Source organism: Tursiops truncatus, chromosome 14 (genome assembly GCF_011762595.2).
Source record: "Tursiops truncatus isolate mTurTru1 chromosome 14, mTurTru1.mat.Y, whole genome shotgun sequence".
Taxonomy (NCBI): domain Eukaryota; kingdom Metazoa; phylum Chordata; class Mammalia; order Artiodactyla; family Delphinidae; genus Tursiops; species Tursiops truncatus.
The window spans coordinates 42,144,474-42,167,967 of NC_047047.1; the positions used below are offsets into that span (position 1 = coordinate 42,144,474).

The 23,494-nt window shown below is 39.8% G+C and overlaps 1 protein-coding gene and 1 pseudogene across 6 annotated transcripts in view; one reads left to right on the forward strand and one right to left on the reverse strand.

Annotated features, from left to right (window-relative positions):
- CCDC85A (coiled-coil domain containing 85A) overlaps positions 1–23,494 on the reverse strand; it is a 202,797-nt gene that overhangs the window by 24,026 nt on the left and 155,277 nt on the right. The window lies entirely within an intron of this gene.
- LOC141276420 (uncharacterized) lies at positions 1,817–6,311 on the forward strand (annotated as a pseudogene).

Sequence of the window (23,494 nt, forward strand, 5' to 3'; positions counted from 1 at the left end):
CCATTCTTTTGCCTTATAGAAATATATTTTAAAAACATCTTTAACAAGAATAAAAGAATACTATGTTTTTATATTTTATTATATAAAATACGGGCTTCCCACTTAGATATAAATCAGATGTAATGCATTTGTAACAAACATTAGAGCTCAGCCCCTCATCTATTAGAGGAAGTCAACTATGAAAGCCTGAAGATTGATCGACTAAAGTGGCTTCCTGTTAGTTAAAGATGTTTAATATTTTATAAGTCCAGAAGCTAGGTCAAACTATCAAACAGTGCATCATACCTCATGAGAATGCATACCTAGTTTAGGAGGGAGGATGAATCCTCTCTTTCCCTATTATATGGCAAGAGCAGGTGCTTTGCTTAATCTCATCAGGAAAAAAATATTTTGTTCAGTTTGATCAGTCTTCATTCTGAAATGTTGCAATACTGTACCAGCACACAAATAAATGCTCAGATCAGAAGAGATTTTAAAGGTCACCTTGACAAATCTTTTCCAAAAGATTCCTGTCAATGGGCTTAGAAATGCTAAGAGACCCTCTGCTTTGCTCTAATAAATAATAGTTGACTGTATTCAGGGAAAAGTACTTTTTTATTTAAATTAACTAAAGAATCTATTCAATACTAATTTAAAATATTAGATAATTTACAGATACTCGTTTATTCACTTAACAAAGTATTTACTAAGCACGTACCAAAGATAATATTCCGTATAATGCCAAGTAGGTCTCTATTCCAATAAATTTTTGTTGAAAGAAAAGCACAGTGAGTTCAGATCATTGACTATAGGGTCACAATCAGGCCTAGGTTCAGATTCTTTTTTTTTTGATGTGGACCATTTTTAAAGTCTTTATTGAATTTGTTACAGTATTGCTTCTGTTTTATGTTTTGGCTTTTTGGTCGCAGCATGTGGGATCTTAGCTCCCTGATGAGGGATGGAGCCAGCACTCCACTTCATAGGAAGGCAAAGTCTTAACCACTGGACTGCCAGGGAAGTCCCTAGGTTCAGATTCTTGATCTGACACTTAGCCCCTGCATGACCTCTCTGTGTCTCAGTGTCCTCGTCTATAAGATGTGTATAAATAATGGTACAATGGTACCTCAGTCTATGGGTTTGGTTACTTACATGAAAAGAGCTTTTCCAGCAGTACCTGGCCCACATTAAGTACTCAGTATTTGCTGTCATTACCACGAATGTTTTTGCTTTGCCTGTCAACACATTTATAACTTGTTTGCCGATCTACTTTCACGTGTTTATGATTTAGAGCAGTTCTCAACCTGAAGTGATTTGGCCCCCAGCAGGGGTATTTGACAAAAATGCCTTGCTGACATTTTTAGTGGTCAAAACTGGGCAGTTTCTATGGGAATCTAGTTGGTAGAGGACAAGGATGGTTCTGAATGTCTGACAACGTACAGGATAGCCCCCTACAATTTTCCAGCCCCAAACGTCAATAGTGCTCAAGTTGAGAAAGCCTGAGTTGGAGAAAGAAGTGTGCTGGGAAACTGCAAAACAAAATTTCTGGTGATAGCTCCATAGCAGATTTTGCATATGAAAGCAAGTCGCCCACAAGATTTGGAGCTTGTGATGATTTTAAAGGAAACTCTCTGGGCTTCAGCCCTCAAGTGGTCTAAGTATAAAGACATCTTTATTTCCACCCCCAAAAAGGAAATTACTCTTTCTAACAAAAGGAATAGAATTAAAAATACCTGCTATATCCTACTGCAGCAGCAGATAGCAGGAACAGAATACTGAATGGGCAGGCTCAGGGCAGCACTCCAAAGAACAAAGAGCTCTCAGAGTGGAGAGAGAGAGCATGCTGCAGCGCCATGAAAATGGAGACAGCAATCCCACAGAGAATAGAACTGGCAGAAGATGCTTTGTGGACATGATGGAAGAAAATGAAATTTCCTTAGCAATACAACAGGTAAAGATCCTGCACTTAACTTTAAGTAGTCACACTAGGAAAGAATTAAATTGCTATCAAATAGAAATGAGGGCCCTGACACAGGAAACAACATCCCAGTGCAGGTGAGAGCATCCTGGGATACGCAGAGGGGAAGCAGAGTGAGAGAACACTGGACCAGGACAGGGACCACTCTCTCCTTCACGTAGCTAAGGGCTGTGGTCTATTTACATACGTCTCCTCAGTAGGAAGAAGACTCCTTGAGGGTGTGTCTTAGTAATAACAGCTCTCAATTACTAAGCCCCTACTACACGTTAGGTCTCTCCTAAGTGCTGTCAGTTAAAAGATTATCAAGACTAGAGCTCCTATGAGCTCCTACTATTTATCTATTAAGACATGCACTGTTGGCCTGGCGCTTGTTCTCAATAATTTATACTCCGTAGTGATTTTTTTCTTTTTGGTTGGGGACCCTGAAGGTCTTCTTCTGTTCCATGTACTCACTACTTAGGCTCCTGGGCTGCAAGGAGATCCTGTAGATCCTGGGGATGATCAGGACAGTTCAGAATGGTCCAGGGGCTTGGGGAGGTCAGAATAGAAGCGTGTTCATATTAATAACTGATGCAGGAGAACTGGTACACACCAGCTAAACATCACCTCTGGGCCCTTTTGACTTTGTCCACTCCAGACCCAGAACTGTGGCCACAAGACTGACTTAAAGCCTGCAGCTATAATAACCCAAAGATTTTGAGACTTGAGATTTGATAAAGTTGCCTAAAGAATTTGTTGAGAATTGCTAACAACTCACTTTGGAATACTGTGTGAGTCACGGTATTGATATAAACGAAATACAGTAGGGTTCCAGCTAAATACAGTTACCAAGAGAATAGTCTATTTCCTGTTCTTTCTTCTCTTTGGGTTTGGGGTTCCAGTGATACTTTTCTGGATCCCATGCTTTTCTTGTCCCACACTGGTGTGACCCAGGATGTCATTCTCTTGATTCTGGTTCCTTATTCATTCATATTCTTTCTCTTAATCTGGAATAGGTATTGAAAAAGCCTGCTTCCATCCTGGCTCTGATGAGCAAATCATGACCATGTGGACTCTACTTTCATGGTTTGACAGAGGGTGTAATTACCCTGACCACTCACTGTAAGGTGAGCTGATAAGACTCTTGTTCATAGCCCCATCCTGTTTTACAGTAATAGTTCATGTATCTTGGAGCTCCCTGAGGTCACCACACTTGACTTTTATTATCTCTGTAATCACAATGACTAGCACCCTATCTACATGTAGTAGTTGCTCAATAAACTTAATATATTAATGGATAATCAAAATCCATGTGTGAGACTGTGGCTTTTCCTCTGTCGTCTCAGAAATAGTTGTGTAAATGCTTTACTTGTGTGCCTGTGTACTTGGTAATTAGTAGGTACTCAGCTATTTGTTAAGTAACTAAAGCACACTTCTAGAGTGCTAAAATGGCCTGAAGTAAGTGAAACTGACGTTACTATGATGGTCCATATAGACTTTTTTGGCAAGTCTACAGAATTTAAACAGACTAAATTCCCACTATTTTTCCTTCTCATTAGCCAGTTATTATCTGAGCAAAATAAATTTATTCTGACAATCTGGAATCACTTCCATCTATTTCTAAAGCTGCAGTGAAGTTCAAATACGTTAAAAAAAAAAACAAAACAGAAAAACCAAAGAAACAGTAACTGAAAAGATCACTAGGAATGGTTAGCAGACCAAAAGTAGAAATAAGGCCTTATTACTGAGGCATCCAGAGTATATGCTGATTTCCATCAAAATCATGTAATTTCCATACAAAATGATTATATAATCATTATGTAATTACAAAATCATTATGTAATGTGAATATTAAAAAAGTTATCATCAAGAGAAATATTATTCTCAACTTAATTACGTGTAGGCCAATCAATCTATAAGTATCCAGGCGTTCCCAGCTAAGGAAGCCAGAAGGTAGTATTTATTCATTCACTCCTCATTTATTATGCCAAATAATGGCTAAGATTGAGGTCTGTGAGTCGCAGTTGAGGCTGTGAGGAACTTCAATTCAGAGAACCTGAAATATTAAACAGTTGTCACAGTCAGGGAAACAGAAGTTGTTCAGAACGATGTGAGCCTAGGACACGAGGGACAGAGTACCAAGAACTGAGGCTGACGTGAAAGGCAGGAGGTCAGATGATGGAGAACCTTCTATACCATATGAAGGATTTGAAATTTATTCTATGCTGAGGGATGAGCTACGTGACAAGACCTGATTTGGTTTGATAGATTGCTCTAGGAATAATGTGGAGAATGATCTGGGTGGGACAAGACTAGGTAGGATAAAGTCTAATTAGGAGATTAACAAAGAAGTTCAAGTAAAAAATGATTACCCATCACCTACACTGGACAATAGCAGAAGGAATAAAAAGGATATTGATGGATTACAGGGCAGGACCTTTTGAGCCTTAATATTTATTTCAGTGGAGGCAGGGAGGCTGAAAGAGGACTCTGGGATGGGTACCAGCTAAATGGTCATGCCATTAACCAGGATAGGAAATGCCAGGGGAAGTAATATATCTCATTCATCAGATTTTAGAATGAAGATCAAAGAGGGAATTAACAATATTAAACACAAAAGCATCTTTCTCACAAATACCCCCAACAAATGGTTTTCTTCTGACATGTAAAATAGGAGTTTGCAAAATAATTAAATTGTAAATGACTTTAACTTCATGCCATAATGAAAATATGTTCTCGGAAAAGAAAGTAATTCTGAAATATCTATCACTCCAGGTGAAACTTGAAGATATTTAAATACAGTTTCCAGAAAAAAATAAAATAAATGAAAGTAATTACGGAGGTTAGCAGGATGCCTTTTTACAAGAATGAGAGAGGGCAAACCCCAGGAAGAAAAGAATTAATATCTTGAAAGGGCCAAAACAGCCAAAACCCTGTATCTCTGTAGCCAGAGCAATAACAGACAAAGAATAACCATGAAGGCCTGGTAAAAAAAAAAAAAAAAAAAAATAGCTGTTAAACAATAGGTAGGAAATGTGGACAATTAGATTTACGTGCATTCTGCTTGTAAGTAAAGAGTTTACGTGCTTAATTCTTGTCTTTTATTAACCATACACCTCCCTGTGAGAAGGACTGAAATTTCTAGAAAAAAAGAAAGATCATACATCTAAATGAGTTTCCAATCAGGTTGACATTAAATAGTCAAAGTTTTTGGCATTCTTGCTGAGACAAACATATCTGAATACTTTTAGGTCTTGAGCTTATTAAAAAAATGGGGCAGGAGAGGGGCATGAGAAGGAGTGAGAGTCAGGGCATAGAAACGAAATGCCAGTGTAGGTGCAAAAGCAAAAAAGTAATTCTAGCTCTTTTCGCCTTCAGACACGGGCACACTGCAGAAGGATGTTATTATCAAGTCAGATGCACCTGACACCCTATTACTGGAGAAGCATGCAGATTATATAGCATCCTGTGGCTCAAAGAAAGATGATTGCATTCTTACTCTCTCTGATAGTATTAATGTTATTGACGTAAATAAAGCTGTGGAATATGTTCAGAGTCTACAGAAAGAAGATGGTTCTTTCGCTGGAGATATTTGGGGTCCCACTAAGCAGCTGGTCTAACTGGAGTTAATGGTCTGCTGGAAGTTCCAGCACGCACTGTGCTAGTTATATCAGCATACAGGAGCACTAGAACAGAGGGGGCCAGTCTAAAAGATAAGGGCTGAATACAGTGCAGGCCGGAGAGACCAGCGGCTTTGTGGGGTGTGAAAATCTACTTTTACATAATAGGGAGAAATCGATACAAGATTCTCTTTTTGTGCGGTGGCAGTTTGGCTCTGTTGGGGAAGCTGGATGCTATTAATGTGGAAAAGGCAATTGAATTTGTTTTATCATGTAGGAACTTGGATGGTGGGTTTGGTTGCAGGCCAGGTTCTGAATCCCATGCTGGGTAGATCTATTGGTACACAGGATTCCTGGCTATTACTAGTCAGTTGCATCGAGTAAATTCTGATTTACTTGGCTGGTGGCTTTGTGAACGCCTGCCTGCGTCAGGTGGATGCAATGGAAGGCCACAGAAGGTACCAGATGTATGCTATTCTTGGTGGGTGTTGGCTTCCTTAAAGATAATTGGAAGGCTTCACTGGATTGACAGAGAGAAACTGCGCAGTTTCACCTTAGCATGTCAAGATGAAGAAACGGGAGGATTTGTGGACAGGCCAGGAGATATGGTAGATCCTTTTCATACTGTATTTGGAATTGCTGGATTGTCACTTTTGGGAGAAGAACAGATTAAACCTGTTAGTTTTACTGTTTTAACATTTCAGTATTTGAAGTGCTTAACAAACTTAATGACTGCCATTTTAATATTTTGTATATGAATTGTGTTGATTTTAATAAATTATGTAATTATACATTAAAAAAAGTAATTCTAATTAACATTGCATTTGGCTTACAGAGCAGAGCTGAGTAACGATTGTGTTAAATACCTCAGCACTTCAGAGCCCAGTGGAAGACATGCAGCTAGAGCCCCAGGGACTAAACAGATATTTAGGACAAATCCTTGCTGAGGTTACTGAGAAATATTACACTGTGAGGTGGTGTTCACTGGCCTGGCTTTGGCAAAAGGAAGGGTCTACGGTATCTTCAAGGGTCTTCCAGTCCCCGAAGCTCCCACACAAAGTGGGGAGGTCAAGATATGAGAGAGGTCAACAGAGAGGCAGGAAGAGTCAGCTTCATCCAAAGGCAGCTACCACCCTAGGACATGCGTTCATAACACAGATAACAACGGCTGCCTGTCAGACTGCAGTTCACCCGTGCCATTTTGTGGAAAGCTCTACCTCAGAGCAGTTCACAATGATCTGACTGTTAGAGATTTACAAAAGCAAGAGTGGTCCAAATGCATCTAGGCCCCATAATCTCTGCACACATGGTAGCAATAAAATCACCAGCAGGGAGAAATGAGATCTCCCATCAGTGACACCACCATTAAAGCACAAAAGGAAACATCATGGGGACATGAGCTCCTTTTCACAAACGGCTCTAGGGGAGGAAGAAAATAAGTGATTTAAAAATATGTTTATTTGTGCACTACTTCCTAACTTACATAATTTAGGATGCACTGCATGCCTCTCTCATTCCCTACCTTTAAATCTTGCAAGTGTCCCAGGGCACAGTCCACAAACCACTTTTTTTTCCTCAACACTCATTCACAAACATTTCTAATTCAGTCCCATAGCCATGTATTCTTTCAAATTTTTATATCCAGCCCTGCCCTTTCCCCTGAGTCCCATATGTATACACCTAGCTCTGCATCTGACATCTCCTCGTCGATGTCCAACATCTCAACTTTTCCACGCCCCCAAAGAACTTGATTCCCCTGCACCCCTTAACCTGTTCCCCCCAATCTTCCCCATCTCAGTAAAAAGCACCACCAATCATACGGTTGCTTAGATCAAAATCCAAGGATCATCCTTGAGTCCTCCCTGGGCTGCCATGCACTGCACAGTCTCTGTAAACAGTTCTTCCTGGGGTTGTCGGTACCCAACCGGTGAAGCCATATGCGGTCTCTTTCCCTTATATTCCACATCTAATCTGTCATAAAGCACTTCCAGCTCTACTCCAATATATAGCGTTGTGAATCCATATCTCCTCACCATTTCCACCCCTAGTTCAAGCTACCATCAGCCCTCTCAGTCTACCAAAGTAGCTCCCTATTGGGTGTCCTTATGTCCCCTCTCCCTGCCTCTACTATTTTTTTTTTTTTTTTTTTTTTTTGCGGTACGCGGGCTTCTCACTGTTGTGGCCTCTCCCGTGGCGGAGTACAGGCTCCGGACGCGCAGGCTCAGCGGCCATGGCTCACGGGCCCAGCCGCTCCGCGGCATGTGGGATCTTCCCGGACCAGGGCACGAACCCGCGTCCCCTGCATCGGCAGGCGGACTCTCAACCACCGCGCCACCAGGGAAGCCCCCTGCCTCTACTATCTTTAGTCTGGTTTCAACCCAATATTCGCAGAGACCTTTGGGAAATGTAAATAGATACTATCATACCCTCACCCAATTCCTCCAATGGCTTTCCATCAACTCAGACGCCAAGTCCACACGCTCGACCTTGGTCAACAAAGCCCACAGAGTCTGTGTCCTGCCCGTCTCTGACTTCACATCCTGTTACTCTCTGTCTCACTCATTCTGTTCCAGCCACTCTAGCCTTCTAGCTCCTGTTTCCTCAAACACACCTATCTCATTCCTACCTAAGGCTTTTGTCTTTGCTGTTCTCACTTCTTGCAATGCTCTATCCTAGCCATAATCTTTTCCTTCCTTCGGGTCTCTTTAGATTTCACATCCACAGAGAGGCTTTTTCCAACTCCATGTAAAATACCCCCTCACCCCAGTCACTGTACAATTCTGTACCCTGCTTTTGTTTTGTTAACAGTGATTATCACTTCCCAATAATATGTATTTATGGTTTTAAAAGAATAATCCACCTACTAAGATGTAAGCTGCATGAATTTCTTATTCAGGGCTGTATCCCCATTGTCTAAAACAGTATCTCTATATAAGGGATGCTCAAAAAATACTTGAGGGGTAAAATATTGAATGAATGGTCAATACAAGTCATCAGCCTTACATGACCTATAGAAATCCCATTCCCTATTTGTTAGGGGTTGTTTTGGTTACATTAAGAAAAGCAGAGAAAGCCCACTAGTCACTCATCATTGAATGAATATCCCTGTACTGATGGAACAATAAATGTCAACATCTCTCATTCCAAAAAGCGAGGTTACTGCTTTTGTCTAGCCTCTATGAGATTCTGGGAATAAAAGACAGAATAATTGAGGGACTTCCCTGGTGGTCCAGTGGTAAAGAATCCACCTTACAATTCAGGGGACGTGGGTTCCATCCCTCGTCAGGAAACTAAGATCCCACATGCCGCGAGGCAACTAAGCCCACACGCCACAACTACTGAGCTCGCACACCTCAACTAGAGAGCCTGCATGCCACAAACTACAGAGCCCCATGTGCTCTGGAGCCTGCACGCCACAACTAGAGAGAGAAAACCCGCAAGCCACAACTAGAGAGAAGCCCGTCTGCTACAACTAAGACCCGACGCAGCCAAAAAAAAAAAAAAAAAAAAAAAAAGAATGACTGAAATATAAAAGTTTCACCTCATCCCTCCATACAAATTTTGACCACAGCTAACGCCACAAAGTCTGCCTAGTTAAAAAATTTTCTCTCTCCTGAAGTCTCTGGTTGAAGAACTTAAGAGGAATAAAAGGGCCAAAATTCTGAGATCATCACTAAATAAAGGACTTGGCTGAAGTTGAAAATGCACAGCTAAATTTTTCTGAAAAGTGACATTATGAAGCTTTAAGAAAGGCAAATCTTAAAAAAATATTATTAAGTTAGAATTTTTACAGTAGTATCATCCTGGAAAACAATCAGGTCTACCAGTAGTAATAAGTTTTCCAAGGCTGGCTAGAGCTGTTTTTAGAGAAAAGAAGGAAATAATATTTTGCTAACCCACAAGACTGATGACCCAGGGACTAATGAGCTCCATAATCAGCTCACTGCCTGACCCCTCAGCAAGTCACTTGTCCTCAGTGCTAAACGGGAGAGGCCTATCAATTAGCTTCCTGTGGTGGCTGTGAAGGGGGACTAAGAAACCTGATTGCAAAGCACTCTGAAAACACTGAACACTATAGAGACAGGCTTGCTAATAGCCAGGTTGCCACCAGTCACCATCTAAGCATTGCGAATGCCCTTGGCTTCTCCCTCTTGGCTCTTCTGATATCAATCGATTGCTCCTGGTGACAAAGACAAAAAGACAAGTGAGGATTCTTCTCACCTGCCTAGTCCTCTCACTCACTTCTCACTTCCTGATCCACAGGAAACATGCTGGAGACTTGAACTGGCCTCAGTGTTCCTGTTGCTTCCAAAGCAACTTGCAGAGCCCCTATGAAGGAAGAGACGCTGTACAAACGGCCAACTGAAGGCCTTTCTTTTCTTTTCTTTCCTTTCCTTTCCAGGTACACACAGACCACAAGTAAAACCACATATTTAACAAAGATGATGAGAGAGGAGAAGATGAATATGAAGGACTTGAAAACACAGAATTCACTTAATTCTTATCAGTGATCTCCCTATTTCTTATTCTTTCATGAAATGCCCTCACTTAAGGGAAAAGGGAGATTAATTGATTTCTGACCTCCTCCCAAGCCAGACATGGTTTTCCTCATTCATTGATAAAACACTGATTTAGAATTTTGCTTGTCTGTGAGGGACTGTATAGAAATTCACGTTCTTCCCAAGCCACCAGCTGTACGGTATCTATTTTAAAGACAAGCCTGCCCCATGTTGCCTTCCCAGCAATTTCTTGAAGGTATGCAAGAATAGCCAGGACACAAAAGCAATATAATCACTCGCTCACTAAAGTACAGATTCAGTCACCATACACATGCGTTTCAGAAAAGTACAAATTTCCTATCTGTTAGCACCACAATTGTCCTTCCTGTATGGGAGGACTTGCCTTTTCAAGTCAAATGCAAGCATGTGGATCCCCAGCAAAATCATTCCAAAGCTAAGTGGTTTGCTAGGAAAGAATACCTTTATCTCTTGCTCAACTACTCCTCTGGTTCAACTGCAGCACTTTTCAAATACCAGATACTGATTACTCAGGGCAGGTTTGGGGATGATAAGACAAAGGAACTTAAACCAATGAAAAAATAAATAATACTTTTTGAGAAGAGTATTTTCATACAATAAATTCTCTATGTACAAATGCAAATTTATGTAACAATATGAGACCAATTTTTTTAAAATAATATTAACAGATAACCCAAGCAATTGACACATAAATATTTTTAGTGTAGGACAAGGGTCAGCAAACTACTGCCAGAGTTAAATCCAGCCTCTTTCTCCTGTGTTATAAACAAAGTTTTATCAGAACACAGCCAAGCCCATCCATTTAGACTCTGCATTTGTTTTCAGCTGTTTTGGTGCCACAGTGACAGACGTGTAGTTGCAACACACCATATGGCTCACAAACTTGAAAATGTTTACTATCTGCCCCTTTACTAAAAAAGGACCAAACCCTGGTTTAGAAGATAACAAGGTCACTGCAGATTGGAATAGTCTGGGAAGTTTCTAGAGAAGGAGGCAAGCAGCTTAAAGAGAAACTACAATTGAACCAGAAGATAAGTGATAAGTGGACAAATATTTTTTCCTGAGTAACTATTTATCTACAGACTAGAAATGTCCTTAAGATTGAGAAAAGGATGAGATCTTCCTATGCTGAGAAAATCATTATTAGAGTGATGAAACTCAGTGAACAGCAAAACAGATGGACTAGAAAATACACTGGGTTTCTTGCCTAATTCCCATTCACACCCCAATGATACCACACCAGAGGTTTGTCGTGGATGGAGGTGGTGGTGATGGTGCTGGTCGTGGTGTTTTCAAAGCTAACTTGCTTCAAGAGAAACATACTTGCCACGTGACAAGTTTCAGCAAAATGGGAAGAATGCTAGACTAGTGGGAACAGAAAATCTGGACACAAACCTTGCCTCTGCCCATTAGTGCACACACTCTCACCTGCAATAGAGATAATCATAGGGACCAAGGTCAGAATGGGAATCAGTATCCCAAGATGGACTCAGTGTTGGTCCAATACCCAGGCCCTCAGCTGATACTCAGGCTGTGGTTAGTGCTTGTGACCTAAACAAGCCTCCAGGGCAGAATGGGTGATTCAACCATCACATCCTGTGCCCTGAGGCAGACCCAGCTGCAAGGGTCACAGATTTTTCTAAATCATCCATCCTGCTGTGGTCCAAGCTGTTTCTCACAGAAAGAAAGGTCCATTTTAGGTTACAACCTCATCATTTAAAAGAAGAAAGAACATATACAAATAAAAGAATTAGACACTATCCTTTTCATGACCTATAATGGGGTCTCTCCTGGAGCCCTAAAGACTTAAGATTCTGCACAAACGCTTAAAACCAGTAGGATTGATGCCTTCAAACAGAATTACCATAAAGATACATCTAAAATAAAAAGCACAGTTTAATAAGGCAATAAGGTATTAAAAATCAATGTGATAACAAAATCGAACATTTTCTACTGGTTTAAAGACTAGTTAAGGTCTACTGACTCACAAATTACTCTGGCATCATTTACAGCCCTGAAGCCCTGAGAAACCACCTAGAATCCAGAGATGTCTTATCACATTCTGGTAACTGACTCTGAAGAACCTTGTCAACATCAAGATCCTGAGCAGGGCGCTTATTTTAAGTGAAAAACATTGGAAGGGCAGCTGCCCTTACCCGCTCTCATGCCCACTTTGATCTTGTTCTCAAGTGTCCAAGGCTCAATATAACTGGTTTCCCTAACCAAGAGAATCCTCTTTAATAAAACGAATGCTGTGAGGCCACAGAAGCCACCTTCTTTAAAAATTACCATTTAGTAGAGGGTCCAGTCTTACATGGACCTCTCCAAAGTCCTTTTCAATTGGCAATGAATGTGAGGGGCCATCACTAACTACCTTACCATTTGCGGAAGTCATCAACAAACGCATGTGAGTTTCTCTGGTTAAGGAATTGTGCATTAAAATAGGAGTGAGATGAGAACAGGGGTTGAAAAGTGAATGGAATTTGTCCCAAACAATATAACAGATTTCCAAATGCAGTTGCTAAAGTCCCCTCCGTCTAACTCTGTCGGAAAGAAAGCATTCAAGTTCTAACTAGCTTCTGTGAACTTCCGGCACTCAATACATGCCTGGCATCCAAAAGGATGAAGACCCATCATTCCCACACAATTTATTTGCGATCAGATTTACTGGAGTTGTGATTTATTTCTGAGTGTGTATTTTATGTTTTACTTTTATGATATTTCTGTAGTTAGGGTTATTAAATTTCCTAGCATATGAAAATGTTTAAATAAAAAAATTCTTTTTGACATTAAGACACACCAGTCTTGAATGGCAAAAACAGCTGAAATATTTTGACTATTAAAAAGCCTTTCTTAGAGCCAGCTTTTATGTAAGTCCAGGATGGCTCCCATCTCCGCCTGGGTTTATTAGTTTTTTGTTATCTGTCAAACATTAGAACTTCTGCTTCACATGTTGTTCTGTTGCAAATGAGAGGCATCTTAGGTCAAGAAAAGACAGTATCAAATTCCTTTATTTGCTATACTATATTTACATCAGATTTACATTTCCTCCATGATCCTTACATTTTTGTATCCAATCTTCTTTCTAATAAACTGCTAAGAGCAATAGCTGGATGAATAAAACTACCAAAATACTAATTAGTCCAAGGGTTTTAAAGCAAGGTTAGCTGTCTCCTTGTGTTTTATTTTTCTCTTTTTTAAAAAAATAATTCAAAAGTTGCTTCTACTCCTCCAAACTATATTACACAAGTTACAAAAATCTGAAAGAGGATAAAAATTCTGAAAGAGGGCTCGATGATCCGTGTGCCTCAACTAAGCACTCCTGAGATCACAAGTATCTGAGATGAGTGGATTTTTGTGAGATATCGAAAAGTTTGAGGACAAGACGTTCTCCCAAAGGAAAGAACTAGACCAGGGAGAGACACTTGAAACAAGGATAATGAAACACTTTCAGAAGGGAGGAACGATCTTTGAATAGGCTGTCCCTTCACTACTAGTACCTCTTCCTTCCCACCTGTGATTCTGGGCTTCACACTAGGACCCTGTGGTAAGAAGTACTTTTTCTATAGGCTTTGGGCCTGGAACAAGGTGGATTGCAAGCAGGAGTTGGGGAATTTTCTCAGCCCAGGGAATGTTGGGAGACCTGATCATAGGAGCCTTGGGGAAGGGCCAGGACCTCACTATAGCAGCCAAAGTCAGGACCAGACTATGGAGGCCAGGGAAACCTGTACACTCGAGGAGGGAGCAGCTCCCAAAGGCAGGCTCCCAGGGGCTGAGTGCACAGATCCCATCCCCGCACCCAACCTGTGCTGGCCTGGCCTGAGCAAACAGTCTACCGTGACTTTCAGGAATGCCACATTTACACGTGTGGGTGGGTTGTTTTTTCCAAGTACCCGATTGCTTAGCAATACAGAAACTATGTTGTAGAATTTCTAGATTAAGCTCTAAAATAACCCTAAATCTACTAAGAATTATTTACCCAGCCAGTAAAGGTCCTTAAGTCGTAAAACAATTAAGGGGAAGCCTGTCATTTATTTCATACGCTCTCTTTCTTCATCCTGCTTCTCTACCCATGCTTTAATTAGCTTCGTGTGTCAACACGACACCAGTTTATACAGGCTCCGTGGCACACGATCTAAAAGATAATAAAGAAAAGTTCCACGTGAACTGTAAAAGTGACACTGATAACTGTCTCGCGATGGACCTCCTAGCATTTTTCTTTCATTTTCTACGACAACCACAGAATCTAAAGAAAGGCCCGGTCCACTTCTTGCTGGCTTTTATTTCAGGTGCTTTAGTCTACAGTCTACAGTTGTCTACAACGAATAAGTTTCCTTTGAAAGAACATTGCCTTCTTTCTGTAGATCCCAGTATAGCTGCCATTTGATCCATATGGAGGGAGTCGTGTTATTCTCCTCAGTCTAGTCACGCTGCAAAAGACTAATATCTGGTATCTCGTATCTCTGTCATCTCTTTTTCACAGTAATCTATTTTGGCTTCTTTCATAATTGAATTCCTGAAAAGTATGTTACATTTTAAAATAAAGAATATACATTGTTTTGGTATAAATTAGAGGTAAGTAAAAGTTGATTTTCTAACATTTCCTATATTGATGATCTCTTTCATCATAATTTTAAAAACTTTGTGAAATAACATTCTCCATTTATTATATGAAATCCTTTGAAATCTTTTTTAAGACTTTATTTATTTATGGCTGCGTCAGGTCTTTAGTTGCGGCACGCGGGATCTTCATTGAGGCATGCGGCATCTTTCATTGCGGCGCACGGACTTCTCTCTAGTTGTGGCGTGTGGGTTTTCTCTTCTCTGGTTGTGGCGTGCAGGCTCCAGGGTGCATGGGCTCTGTAGTTGTGGCGGTCAGGTTCCAGAGCGCATGGGCTCTGTAGTTTGTGGTATGCGGGCTCTCTCACTGAGGCGCGCGAGCTCAGTAGTTGCGACCCGCGGGCTTAGTTGCCCCGCAGCATGTGGGACCTTAGTTCCCTGACCAGGGATCGAACCCATGTCCCCTGCATTGTAAGGCGGATTCTTTATCACTGGACCACCAGGGAAGTCCCCCTTTGAAATATTTTTAACAGTGATTTGTAAAAAACGTTTACATTGGTTTATGTGCTTAGAGAATATTTTAAGTTCTGGGGATCTTTATCATTGGTACCAACTTTGAAAAGGCATTTCTTTCTCAAATGATAATACCTAATAGGTAATACTGAATTTTTAAAAAGTAATAGGGCCATTCACACTTTCGGGCTCCCTTTGAAATACTGTGTTCACAAACTAGGTGTAGACTACAGCGCTCAACGATGCTTGTGGAGTACCACGGAGACCATGGCAGATCCAAGAGCCCGTGCTCGCCAGGTGATGAGTGACACCCATGCATACTTCCCGAGGGCTCCTCTTGATCACTGGAGAGGACCAACTCAATCTACACTGCGTTTCTCTATCTGCCCTCGACTACAGACCCCTTCATTCTGGGACTTGGTAACTTTGCATGGGTATAAGACGGACACACACGCTTTTACTTATCCTTGGGCTCAGAATGTTCAGGGCTGAAAGAAACCACACTTCCCAATGAAGACACAGAGGCCTTTGTATCTGCCCAGAGAGAAATCCATAAGGATTCATTACACTCATCTTGGTTGTTTTAAAATGTGTATATTGTTCAGGAAAACTAACGCCTTTATGTTCATTACATATAATTTTATATAAATAAGGGGACTGCACATTATCTCTCAAAATATACATAGCTAACGCTGCCCAGACTAGTAGGTGAGCCCCATTACAAGCATACTTGATATGATATGAGCCTCAAAGATTTACACATAAGACTGTACGTTACTTAAATTTAATAGCTGTCTGATGAAATTTTATTAACTTTAGAACACAACGAGGAAGAATAACCCACAATGACATAACTACACACTAAATACACACCTGTAAATAAAAGATCCAATATGCTGCCAACCTGTAGTTTTAGGGAACTTTATATCAAAATTCAAAGGGGCACACCTCTTTTGTGTATACATTACACATATACAACAAACTTTCTCTGGATAAAGAGTCATGGATTCGCAGAGCTGAGCAGAACCTTCCACCTCGCCTTTGACAATCCTCTTTTCTAGTCAAGACATTTACGGTTCACAGAGGTTAGCGTATCATCCTGGTCCAGCAGCTCTTTAGACCAAGTCCTAGTTCTTGTAATTCCCCATTCAGTGCTTGTTCTAGCATATTCACAGTGACTCCTTTAATTACTTGATTGTTAACAGAGTCCACAGTCACGGCTGACCATGTCTCAGCTTTCTAAAAATGACTTAGTTATGTTTTGCTTAGTTTTCACACAATGATAGCTTTTTAAGTATCATTTAGGAAAGTCTCAAATCACTTAGAAATTTGTTTACTTAAACTGTCTTACTTTGTCAAAGAATTAATTATTTGCCTACACTACATTTATTATCTATATTGTATTTATACTTAGGCAATATCTAGGCATTGACTATATTACATTTATACTTGCCTACTTTACATTTTGATATAGGTAACTATCAGTTATTAAGAGGCACCAGTTTTAATTTTTATTGTGTTATAAATGTGATCCTTTTCCTCAGGCTACAGCGAAGAAAGAAACTAGACGTTTAGACCCTTACATGAAAAATGCCTAAACCCCACTGTAGGAAAGATTTGAACCAGAAAGAAGAGGAGGACAGCACAGTTCAGATGCCTCTTTTCCATCAGTCAGAGAGGTAGTGACCTCCAGCGGGAAATGGAGACCAAAGTGAGACTGTGCTCCAACGGGAGTCTCTGCACCTTTACAAGTGTCAACTAAGCCAGGTTTTCATCATTTTCATTTTTTGATATCCATATTTCAAGAGTATTTACATTTAGTTTGCTTAATTTAATCCTCACAAACATTACACAGTACTTTCCACCACTTTCTCTGAGACTGTTTTCTTACCCTTAGAGAAAGCAAGAAAAGGGAAGACTGTTTCATCTTTACCTCATAAAACATTTTTGACTCCACTCTGGATTAAAAAAATAATAAGAGAGCCATTTCTACAGGACAAGGCAACATTAATTTCTCTTGTAGTTCCATCCCAAATTTTCCCCAAATATTCCTCCATATTGCTTCCCATTCAAATACCTATGATTCTAGTTGATATTACTACACAGCAAAACTTTGTGCTGAGAGAGTCCCATTGTTTTTGGTGACAAATTCTGCCAAGGACAGGTAGCAGAAATGCTACTATTTTTTATGGCTACTACAAATCAAAACAACATTTTTTAAAATATGCCCTAGTGGTAGAATTACTAACATACCAGTATAGCTATAAAAAGGCAACACTGTTAAATATGAATTATTGATACCACAGTCCCTGACAGTGGAGTACCTTTTAAATTCAATAATTCTATTAATAAGTTTAATAAGTAGTATAGCTATGTTGCTTGTTGCATTTCTATTTCACCTATTTTCCCTCATGAGAAATAAGATTTCTCATCATGTAGCAGATTCTCAAACAAGAATCCTTAAGCATGAGGGGGTGACAGAAGAATGTTGCAAATCCCTTCACTCTGAGAGACTCCATGTTGCTTTAGACATTTTTGCTGTGAGCTTTACTCTCTTTGATATTTTCTCTGATAGATTTTCGCTTTTCCCTTAATCCAGTCTCCATGTATTTAGGTTCTCCAGCATGACTTTCCCCATCAACTTACTTCCCATATCTGTCTCTTTTATTCCAATACACCCACACCACTTGTGTAGTACCCATCTCCTTTGAAAACTCTATACAGAAAAAGCTTTTTTCCTTTTCTTTAATTATATAAATCATGGTGATTTAGAGAAAATTGTAATCCACAAGCACTATTTCTCTGGTGGAGTCCATTTTTCCCCCAAATATGGCTCTAGCAGCAACCAACCCTTAATGGATGTAACTAATTTCTTCCATCAGTAGCATCCAGCTTCTACTCAGGTTGTGCAACATAATTAGAGTTGCTATCCATGAAAAACTTTTTTGTGCAAGTTGCCCCTCATGAGTGCCACAAAGGTAATTTCCATGCAAATAACAACTGAAGGATACCACCATTCGCTCTTAGCATCCTCGAAAGCACTACTCTGTGTCTGCTTTTGTGCTATAGTTACTGAATTTTTCTTCCAGAGCAGTTCCAACCATAGAAGAGCCATATATTTATGACCCGATAAGGCAAAAATGACTTGCAAAACATAAAGTCAGAAAATGTGGAAAGGAGAAAGAGTGACACAATAGATAAATACTTCACAGCAAAACAGGAAAAGCATAGGACGGAAATCTACATCTCAGAGAGAAACGACCCTCCCCGCCCCCCCATCTCTGCCCAGCACGCCGGCAATCTGCATAAGCACACAGGTGAGGGAGCTTTTCCGAGATGAGATGCTGGACCTGGGGTGTGTTGCCATGGAAGTGAGGGGCTCGATTTCTTCAGCTCCTGGGTACCCTCCCTCAGCACTTCTGGCAATGGTGACAGCTTCTTTCCTTTGTTCAGGAACTGCTCTGAAAACGGCTCTGTCTCTTTCCCAGTGCACTGAAAGACTGCATTGTTGAGGCCACCTTGCAACCGAATTACACGAGAGGGAGATTTTTCATTTCCACTCCTAAAATTAGACTCTTGTGTGTGTGCCAGCACAACAGACAGAGAAACACTTGCTGAAAAGGGCCCACCCAGTGGTGCTCCAAGTTGCCAGTGCCTTTCTAACACATTTGCTGAACCCACAGCACAGGGCAGGCATAGGACACCAGGCACCTACGCTGATGCTGGAAAACTTGCTCTAAAACCCTGGTCTCAGGAGGTGGGTGGTTTGTTCTGGAGAGGGTCTCTGAGGCATAAAGGACACACAGTGCTTTCCAAGCAGATGTTGGTGCCAGAGTATGAGAGGAAAAGACAGGTTTCCCAGTAAGACTTGTAGCAAATGTACTTAATTGGCTTTGGATTTACAGCAAACTGCTTGCTTCTTGTCTTTCGCCCTCTCCATAAAGCAAACTCCAAACTCAAAACAAGATAGGTGAAAATAGCTTTAAAAATATTAGTTTTTACCTTATGGGTGTATCTGAAAAGTAACTGATGTCTTCAAAGGATTGTATTATTTATAATAAAATCATCAGATATTCTTCACTATCCACTTTAAGATATTTTCTCCTCGAACAGACTGCATTGCAGACATAGCACATAAACATATTGGCTAGGTCTGGATTAAAAACACCTTTGTGACCATCAAGAAAAGGATAATGGAATGAGCAGAGAGATCCAAGCAAGGGTTTTGAATTTAGGCTAAAATATCAAATGTCACTGGGAAACGCCTTGAAAACCACTACCGTATCTATGTTTCCCTACCCACCTACCTCCAAATCATCTGAACGGAAAGACCTTCTCTGACCACATTCTGTTAAGTATGAATTTTTCATGCAGATATGGGTCTGTGGGTTTGTACAATAAAACTTTATGATTCTGAAGTATCTGGGAAACACGTCAGGGAGGAGAAGGCTCTAAAATGCATTTTTCTTTCATTTACGATACTGCGGCTTGAAGAACAATACTTCCCTTAAAAGCAGGAATAGAATAAACGTCTAACAAATCTTAGACGGCTAAGCAGATCCAATGTTAATTTTTAAGGTAAGGGTTAAAAAAACAATTTGACAATGAGATAAAAATAGATTTAGCAGCTTAATTCCAGTGAAGTAAGTTAATGGTATGAAATGACTGATGGGGGGCACTGCGTGTACACTAGAAGGAACACTGAATAGGCCTGTGTCTTAGCCTGGGTCTGTCTGTAATCAGCTGTCTGCCCAGGACTATACTCCCAGACTCTGTGAACCTTATATGCTTTTTCTAAGGGAGGGGATTGTCCAATCTCATATGTCAGGTTCTAGTCAGATTTGAAAATTAATGCCTTTTTATCCAGAGCAATCTTGTGAATACCTGAGATAGAAATGTTGCTTTTAAATTTGATATGAAATTCCTTCACAACTACAACTTTACACCATCTCAGGTCTGTAATTTATAAATGCTTACTTATGACATTGTGGGTGACTTTACCTCATTGGATTTGAAAGTTAACAAAATTTCATAGCTAGCAGCTACATTTATTTAAGTAACACACAATCTTCATTTAGGGTTCATATTGTATTAAATATGTACACAGTGGAGCTGACAGACCAGTCTGAGCAGTTTTAGCATTACAGGTATATATTATGAGAGGGTAGATGCAATCGTGTGAAATATTTTTAAATGTAATCTGTAAAAAATATTCATGTTAGTTTATGTGTTCAAGGAAGATAATATCCCAGGTCCAGGTTATCTTTAGTGATCACTTATACTAACTTTCAAAAAAGCATCTTCAAGGTTAATCCTTGTTGTCTCATATGGCAGGATTTCCTTCTTTTTCAAAAGGCTGAATAATGATCCATTATATGTTTATGCCACATTTTCATTATCTATACATCTGTTGATGTACCTTTAAAGTTGCTTCCACATCTTGGCTATGGTTAATAGTGCTGCAATAGACACAGGAGTTTCAATGTCTTTTTGAGATCCTGATTGCAGTTCTTCTGGGTGACTATCTGGAAGTGGGATTGCTGGATCCAACGGCCATATTATGGCAAGAGAAATAAGCCAGCCACAGAAGGACAAATACCCCATGATTCCACTTATACATATGAGGTGTCTGACACAGTCAAACTCACAGAAGCCAAGAGCAGAGTGGTGGTCGCCAGGGGCTAGGAGAGGGGCAGGGAGAGATGGGGAGTCACTAATTAGGATGTATAAACTCTCCGTTACGCGAGATGAGTAAGTTCTGGAGATCGGAAGCACAACATCATGCCTGTAGATAACAATACTGTGTTAAAAGCTTAAAAATCTGTTTAGAGGGTAGACCTCATGTTGTCTTTCTCGCAAAATAAAAACACAAGTAAAAAGGCATTTTCTTTTCAAATAATACCTAGCAAATAATACTGCATTTTCTGAAATTAACGAGACTGTTCTGACTTTAAGACACCTTTGAAATACTGCGTTTCCTAACTGACGTACAGCGTAGCTCAGTGATCCTTGGAGGACGTTGCCAAGGCTGCGGCAGAGCCGAGAGCTCTGTGCTTACTAGGTGCTGATCGGCCACGGCATCCACATTGACATTTCATCCATGCCTTCTGTGAGCTCCTCTTCCCCACCAGACAGAACCAAACTCAATCTTCACTGCACTTTCCTATCTATTTCCTAAAAAAAAAAAACCCCTTCTTTCTGGGACCTGGTAACTTCGCATGGGTATAAGACTGGACCCAAGCTTTAATTACACTTAGGCCTATGAAATACAAGAGCTGGGAGGAACCTTGTCATTTACACATCAAGAAATGGAAGCCTTTGCACCTTACCAGAAGGATATCCACAAGCATTTATGACACTCATCCTGTTTATCTTTAAATATGTATTTCTAGAGCAAAGTTGTGACTTTCTGTTCATTATACATAGTTTTATATAAGGAATGAAAGTAAGCATTAAGGAAATTTCTTGATCCAGGAAGAGGTTTTATGTAATTAGTCTAAATACTAAACTAACAGCAAAGGACCTGCTACAGATATCACAAAAGATATCTGATATACTTGGAATTCCAATTGCCAACTATATTCTTATTACTGTTTATCCAAAGACAAGTGGACATGTTTTTATAAACTTGGGAGTAAAAAAATAATACCTTCTAATCAAGGCACCGTGAACAAGCTCTTATAATTGGAGATCAAGTGTTCAGATACTGATACTAATTTATGCAAGGATGTCAACTTGTCACATTGAACTGACCTTGCAAATCAGCTCACATCATGCAGTCATAAATCCTTTCTGCAGGGAAATCTCACAATTATTTGTTTTAGTACCAATAAACATCTAAGAATAAACTACATATGTCTTTGTGCTAGTCGGCCCAAGTCTCAGAGTTCCACGAGGATTCACCTGACATGATTCCCACTGCTCTAAGGTCCATTTACTGTTTTCCATCCTCAGATCTCACCTACTGTCCCTGTTCATTTCAGTTGTGTTTATACAATACAAGTAGTTGCAAACTGTGGTTCTATCATATCTCTTAGCTATAAACGAAGGCAATGCTCTCAAATACAGAAATTTAACAGAAATAATGTTTATGAACTGAGATAGATGTTCGTTGCATAAGTCCAATAGCATATTTCAAACAACAGATATTCTTTGCATGAAAGTGCTTTGGACATGTAAAGAGCTGTTTAATTCTAAAACATTGTTTTTCCATTTTATCATCACTGAAATCAGCAAGAATTGGACATGGTATAATTGACAACATTTTTTTCTTTCTGAATAGTACACATGATAATGGTGGTTCTCACATCAATAACATCTTAAGTTCAATAAAACATGGTCTTTCTTAGCCATTTCTTGTGGGGAAAAACAACAACAACAATCATCTTAGATAAAAAATAGCAATGCATTGAAAATTATACGCATTTTGGAGAAAATAGTTTAATTTGGAAAGCGGTTTAATCTCTTCTACTCTTAACTACGCAAGCATTTAAATATGCACACACATATCAAGTATAGTTGAGGACTCTTCTGATTTCCCTGGACTCTTCTGATTTCCCTGGACTCTTCTGATTTCCCTTCAAGGCCTCTAACACTCACTTTCACAGAGTTTTAAAAATCAATCTTATAATTATTTTTGTGCCTCTTTTTCAGTAAGACAGCACACATGCACTCATTCAATACTCGGTATGAGTTTCAATTCTCACTCAGAGAAAAACCAAGAAACATTATCTCTTTTTTCCCTCTTTCTTGTCACTTACATTCCCAGTTGCCCGAGAGATGGTATAACCGTATATAAAATAATTACATCTTTTAGGTTTCTTGGAACAGAGACGTTAGATGTTGTCCGTTAAGGGTATTAGCACAGTTATACTCTGAATCCAATATAAAAGGGAAAACGGCAAAGAAATTTAAAAAATGAAAAGTGTAGAAGAGCACGGGAAAATACTCTACCAGTAGTATTTTATTTCATAATGCAAACAATCCTTTCTGTCATCATGAGCATTGACATATGCACAGTTTGAGAAGGGTGAGAAATAGACTAATTTCATTTAATCTCGTGATTTCTATCTGGATGGCTGGCCAGTGGAAGAAAGAGAGAGGCATTCCCACATGCAGTACCTGACAGCTCAAATCATCATCAGTGGGCAAAACTAGTTTAAAAGTGAAACGAGATTAAAAAGACCTAAAATATCTTTCCAAAGCCTTTGCATTAATTAAGTCTTTGTAATAATGTTTATATGTCTTCTCCTGAATTATAAACAGTCTTTGTCTTGACATTTAAACTGTTTACTAAGCTGTTTGAGGTTTAATTTTCTCTTAGTCACTTA